The 7,134-nt window shown below is 34.0% G+C and overlaps 1 long non-coding RNA gene across 2 annotated transcripts; it reads left to right on the top strand.

The window, feature by feature from the left end:
• Nucleotides 1–5,072: 5,072 nt before the first annotated feature.
• On the top strand, nt 5,073–6,892 carry LOC145799041 (uncharacterized). 2 transcript variants are annotated; one of them, XR_014341033.1, is made up of 3 exons: nt 5,073–5,199; nt 5,601–5,661; nt 6,099–6,892. It is a non-coding gene; the product is annotated as an uncharacterized LOC145799041 (long non-coding RNA). The 2 variants fall into 2 exon arrangements; XR_014341032.1 differs by having other exon boundaries at nt 5,601–6,892.
• The last annotated feature ends 242 nt before the right edge of the window (nt 6,893–7,134 follow it).

The following is a 7,134-nucleotide window of genomic DNA, read 5'->3' as shown; positions in this document are numbered from 1 at the left end:
CATTTCTCCTTACCTAATCATCGAGTCACTAGTGATCATAACAAAATTTTCTATTTATTCAATTCTCAACTGTTGAGATCATTTTGATGAGCATCATAGGAAATGTAGCATCAATCCTACCTATAATATAAACACCACTTGGTTCAAGTTTTTTACGGCGGTGGAGTAAGTTATTGATATTAGGGGAATTATTGTCCAAATGGAGATTAAATATATATATATATATATATATGAAAGGTGCAAGTTATTCTATGATTGGGTGTAAGTGAAAAGTTATGAGAGTGCAAGTCTCATTTGCACCCTTTTATATTTTTGTAATTTTTTTCTTCTTTTTCACTGGATAGTAATTCTTCCTTGATATACTAACTTTTCGTACACATTTCAACTTCTCTCAAATCAACCTTCTTTGCCGTCACGAAATGGGCAAGCTTTTTGAAGGCGTTGATTTAAGGGTTATATTTAAGAAATTGATTATTTTAATTAATTTTTTATAAAAATGTGTCCCCAAAAAGAAAAAAAAAGAATAATTAATTTTTTTATATTAACTTTTTAATTATTTTAACATGTTACCAAATTAAGCCTCAGTCAAAATCATTTTTTTCCCTTTCCTTTTAATTATTAGAAATAAAAATATGAACTCCATTAAACAAGCAAGGGCCGATTGATGGAATACACCCGCCATATTTTTTGTTGTTTTATTGTCAAAAGATTATGATTTTAACACCAATTTAAAATGACAAGTTGTAATATATTGTGGAGTCAATAATGATTTTTTTGTTTGTTTGTTCGTTCTAATCAGTTTCAATCAAAGCTTTCAATATATGTAATTTTTCCTAATAATTTGATTACGAGTAAGTCTATGTGCATAGAAATCAAATATGAGATACAATCACTACAAGAATCTGCACTTTTAGAGACCATTTTCCGCGACCAATATAAAAGTTGGTAGCTAAAAGTTACCTTTTGGCAACCAAATATTAACTAGTCGTGAATGCTCATTATTTTTGGCGACCAAATATGATTTGGTCACAGAAGGTCATATTTTGGCGACCAAAAAATGAGTTGGTCGCAGAAAGTGGTATGGTTTTGGCGACCAACTACAAATTTGGTCGCGGAAGGTCACATTTTGGCAATCAAAAAATAAGTTGGTCGCGGAAGATCAAAATAAGTTGGTTGTGGAATTGGAGACCAAAATTTTGGTCGCCAAAAAACTTATTTTTAGCGACTAAAAATATTTTAGTCGCCGTATATTGAGTTTTGGCTACTAAAACTATTTAGTCGCCGAATGGAAAATAAAAAATTATTTTTTTTATCTTTTGGTCGCCAAAAACTTATTTTCAGCGACTAAAAATATTTTAGTCGCCGTATATTGAGTTTTGGCTACTAAAATTATTTAGTCGCCAAATGGAAAAGAAAAAATTATTTTTTATCTTTTTGGTCGCCAATAACTTATTTTCAGCGACCAAAAAAAAATTATTCGTCGTATACTTATTTTTTCCAACCAAAAAAAAGTTAGTCGCCAAATTAATACTTTTGGCGACTAATATTTTAGTCGCCATTAATTAAGATTTGGCTACAACAAAATTTTAGTCACCAATTATTAACATTTGCTGACCAAAAACTACTTTTGTCGCCAAAGGTGTGAAAATTTTAGAGGGAAACCAATTGTCCCCACTTGTTCTCTGTTTAAACAAATCAGATTGTTCTCTCTCTCACACAGATTCTCCTTCACCCCCACCTCACTGCTGGTGGCCACCAAAACGCAAGGCAATAATTTGCATCAAAGAAAAAAAACCAAAATTAATACCATATTAGAGTACAGAAGTGAGAGAGAGAGAGAGAGAGAGAGAGAGAGAGAGAGAGAGAGAGAGAGAATGAGAGTACATGGAGTGTCGACCTGAATGGTGCCCATGAGATCGGTGTGCCAGAGGTTACGGTAGTTCTAGCAAAGCTGCATCTTGTCCAGATGCTCTTGCGACGCCATTGACATCTTCGAAGAGCTCGAAAACCAGGAAACCCTAGCTGATGATGAAGAGGAAGAAGATGAAGATTTTCGAAAACACTTTTGAAAAACACCCAAAGCACTTGGCCTATTCCTACAACTTTGGGCAATCTAAGCTGGTTCATGTTTTCTAAGCTAGCTTGTTTCGAGGGGTGTGGTAGAGAGAAGGTTGAGAGAGATTAGGAATCTAGACGAGGACTCAAATCTGATTCAGATCTTGACGATCTTTCGGATCCGGCGGAGGCACCAGTAGAGGAGAAGGAGGATGAGCCCAGCTGTATAATTAGTTTTGGCAACTAAAATTATTTAGTCGCCGAATGAAAAATAAAAATTTACTTTTTATCTTTAGTGACCAAAAGTTTGGTCGCCAAAAATTTATTTTCAATGACTAAATAAATTTTAGTCATCGTATACTAACTTTTGCCGACTAAAAGAAATTCAGTAGCCAAATATCTAGTATAATTTGATTTTAATATTTGGTGAATACCTCATTTGGTCAGAAAATATACACTTGTGGTGACCAAAACACATTTAGTCAGTATTTATTTTATTTTTGACGACTAATTGAGTTTTAGTGGTCGAAAATAATGTTTTGGACTGCAAAAAATAAAATTAGACCCTAAATGTGCAATCTTTAACTACTAAAAATAATTTAATAGATATTTATTTAATTTTTAGCTATTAAATTTTGGTCGATAATTATAATTAAAAATTTTTGAGGGATTTTTAAATTAATTTGGTGAGGAACTCTGGAGGGATATGAAACACACAAAGCCCCGTTTGTTTTCAGAGATAGAATGGAGGGGTTTGGACTGCAAAAAATAAAATTAGTCCCTAAATGTGTAATCTTTAACTACTAAAAATAATTTAATCGATATTTATTTAATTTTTAGCTATTAAATTTTGGTCGATAATTATAATTAAAAATTTTGGAGGCTGGACTTCAAATTTTGGAGGGATTTTTAAATTAATTTGGTGAGGAACTCTAGAGGGATTTTGGAGGGATTTGAAACACACAAGGCCTCATTTGTTTTCAGAGATAGAATGGAGGGGATTGATAGTGAGGGGATTAAGTAAAATTGTGTTTGTTTTGATGATAGTTGTTAGTGTAGGGATTGTCAAATTATTTTTATATAAAATAAATATAAAAAAATACAAAAAAATTAAACATTAATGTTTTAATAAAAATACCCAACATGTAAAAATATTTTAAAAAATAAAAATAAAATAAAACGTTTATAGAAAAAAATAAAACAAATAAAATAATGATTTTTACTTAACAAAAAATTAACCATTAATGTTTTAAAAAAATGCCCGACATGTAAAAAATAAAATAAAAATAAAAAATTTCTATTCCGCCGGACTATTTTTCTAATACCAAGTCCTGGAGGCCCATCCAAATCCCCTTGGGGAGGCCCATTCTAATCCGGAGCTCACTATCAATCCCCTCCCCATCTCTCAAAACAAACACAATATTAATGGGTCCCACCTCACTACCAATCCCAATCCCTCTCTAACTCTCTAAACAAACAGGGCCATAGGGCTTAGAAACGAAAGTTTCTCTCACTCTGTGACTCTGTTTCTCTCGCATCTTCCCTCCTCCGATTATCACTCTCTCTCTCTCTCTCTCTCTCTCTCTCTCCTCAATTTCCTGTCGCAGACCCAACCCCGAACCATTCTGCACCGTGATTTTGCTAGTTGGGGTGAAGGAATACACTGTTTATATAATAAGAGTGTGGAGTGGAAAGGATCATTGGGAGGTCGAACGATGGTACCGTGATTTTTGCACTCTCTATCGTCGGTTGAAGACATTGTTTACTGGGCAAGGCTGGATTCTTCCTTCTACCTGGTCCTCTGTCGAACGAGAATCCAAAAAGATTTTTGGGAATGTCTCTCCTGATGTTGTTGCAGAGAGAAATGCCCTAATTCAAGAGTGTTTACGATCCATTCTGCACTCCAGGTTTTCATCCAGCCTTCCAAGTGCTCTAATTTGGTTCTTGTCTCCACAAACTTTTCTTCCTAATTCTCCTGCATTTAATAAATCCAACCCTCAGTCTCCCTTTTCTACCAGAAGGACAAACACAGACAATGTATTGCCATTTGGGAAGACCATATCCCTTATTGTTGAAATCCGACCAAATAAATCCGTGAAACAGATTCTGGCAGCACAACACTATATTTGTGCAGGATGCTACAAACATTTTGATGATGGGAAAACCCAGATACTGGATTTTGTACAAACACTTGGGTGGGGCACACCTCGTGTTTGTGAATACACTGGTCAGTTGTTTTGTTCTTCATGCCATACGAATGAAACTTGTGTCTTGCCAGCAAGAGTTTTGCATCACTGGGATTTTGCTCAGTATCCAGTTTCCCAATTGGCTAAATCATATCTGGATTCTATTTATGACCAAGTAACTAAAGATTGATAAATGTCTGTTAGACTGCTATAATATGTTTTCTTCTGTAATTCTTTGTTGATGGGTAAAAGCTAAATAATCACATGAGTAGGCAACTCAAATGAAGATTCTAATTATAGGAATTGCTTTCATCGTCTCCAATTGTCAATCTTGTTCTTTTTTATATGGAATGAAAGCTACTAATAAAAATCAGCTTTGGACGATCATATACAGAATTGCAAATTTGTAGTTGACACTAGCATTTGTGGCACAAAAGTGAAGTGGATTGGTCATGATGCTGATAGCCTTGCTTGCATATGTTTCATGGAGCTAACATCTTTTTAATTTAGTGATTTTAAAAATTCTGGCTTCCATGGCTTCTCTACAATCAAAATGTGCATTTAAATGAATAATGCTCAGCAACTGTTGAGCATGGGAGTCTATTCTAGAGACCAAGAATAAGCAATAAATTCAGTTAATGATATTTTGGCTCATACTCCAATGAGGCCACATTCTAAATGCTATATATATGTACTAAGATACGCATGCATAGTTATGAACATTTGTGTTAATGCAGAGCCTAGAAAGCTTGAGAAAATTGCATAATAGTAGATGAAGATTCAATTTTTTTATTTTTCTGTTTGTTGATTGACTTTGTACTCTCTTTTTTCCCTAGAATTATTATTGCTTTTGGGTGATGGAGCACGGGTCGTTCCATGACTAAACAGCATCGACATTTTCTTTGGCTGATGAGGATCATACACTAGCAAATTCAGTCAGATTCACTCTCAATCAAGAGTCAGTCAGTTCTCTTCTATTTCTTTCATGTTATAAATTGCATATGTTGTTTCCAAAATCATTTGTGCACACCATGCTAGCTCTGATTTTTGTGATTGCCCTAGTTTATATGCTCTGTTTCAAAAATAGTTTTTTGTATTTGAGCTATTGTATTTGATCTTCATGTTCTAATCAGATGCTTTTCAAGCTCAGTTTCATTGTGTGCCTCCTATATGGACAGTTTAAAGGGCCTTTCATAGCTCTTATTTCTTCAATAACAATTTCATTTTTTTTGTTCCTACTTAGTTTTTGGGTATTTCTGTAACCATTAGATTTATTTGTGTTTAATTCCTTCATTTAATTGGGTTGCTGATGAGGTTCTGTTTGTTAATTTCTTAGCTCATATAAATATTATTATGCAGTCCAAGAGTGACTTTCCTCATCCTGCAGATGCTCGAGTAAACATAAGAGTCCAGACAGCTGGTAAAGCTTGTCTTTTGTTTTTCTTTCTTCCTCTACCAACATTAAGAGTTGTAGTATGTTGAATAGCATTTTTCCCTTGGCATGACTCCTCTTAAAATCCAATCCCAAACTTCTCTATTGCTAAAACCAACACACAAAAAAAAATTTGGATCTATTTATGCATCTTGATCCTAATTTCTTTTTTTTCAAAAAAAGAAAAGAAAAGAAAAAGAACATAAATAATGGATTTAGAAAAACCGTTCATCCTGCTAATGTCAGTAGAACTTCTCTATCCAACTCGGCTTGTTTTACTTTTTATGTAGATTGAGTTATTTGATCATCCTGCAAACTTATTTACACTAAAAAAAATAAAATAAAAATGGAGCCCCTGTTGTATTTCTTGTATTTCTTGCATCTGATGTTATTACCACTTGTTTCGTTGCTTTGAGCATTTTCAGGTTTATAACTGGTATTATCTCTCTATTCTCATTCATTAGATTGAACAATATTAAAACTGTACATGACAATTCACTTCTAGTGGAAGAGACTGTAAGAGAACCAAACGTGCATGTTGATGAAGATATAAGATTGGAGGAGTATGTGTGTTCTGATTGCAATTTCAATTCAGACACTCAAGATGTGGATATGACTAAGGATTCATCATCCAATGTGGTTCTGATTCACACACTGAAGATGTGGAAATGGATGTGTCTTTGCCATCGGCGTGCATCTCTGATTCAGCCATCATGGGACGAGAATCGATTGATGATCAGAGCAGGGAGGTAGATTTAGATTCATTACACCAGAAGTATACTGACAGGATGAGATGGTTTGATTTACTCAATCATGAGAGAACATTTGGTATAAGTAAGTATTCATAATCATGGGCATTATTGCCTAAACATGGCTAATAAAATTATACACATATTGCACAAGCACATTAGGCTTTTGTGGTAGAATTCACTACTTGTCACCATTTTTTGATTTTCTTTAGTAGCATTTTGATCAGTTATTGTGTTGGTGCAATTTTGAACAAGCAATTGTCTCCTACATGTTCATTTGAGAGCATAAAGCAGCCAGTGGAATTGACCTCCATCCCATACATCTCATACAAGTAGACAGAATAAAGCATAAAGCAGCTAGTAAAACGTTTTACTCAACTTAGCGTAGTACAAGTAGATAGAATTAGTTAATTGAATTCTTAATTTTGTTGTATGTTTGGATTATGGGAAAATCGAAGCATTAGTTACTATCCTCTCTCTATGTACTTCTTGGGTTTTTGATTATACTCCATTTGGTTGTTGATTATACTCCATTTGATTATACTCCATTAATTACTCCTTTTATCAGCAGTCCATCTACACCAATACCAACCCAAACCAAGCATCGCAAGACAGACACCACAATAGTTTAGCACTCCACACTATAGCAGTTATAGGAAAAACTAAAAAACTACCCTTTTCTGGTTAATTAGCACTCCACACTACAGTTTAG

This window comes from Camellia sinensis, chromosome 9 (assembly GCF_055761805.1).
Source record: "Camellia sinensis isolate YWXY chromosome 9, ASM5576180v1, whole genome shotgun sequence".
In the NCBI taxonomy this organism is placed as follows: domain Eukaryota; kingdom Viridiplantae; phylum Streptophyta; class Magnoliopsida; order Ericales; family Theaceae; genus Camellia; species Camellia sinensis.
Note: the sequence above shows the minus strand (reverse complement) of the source record. Positions and strands in the feature narration are given on the sequence as shown.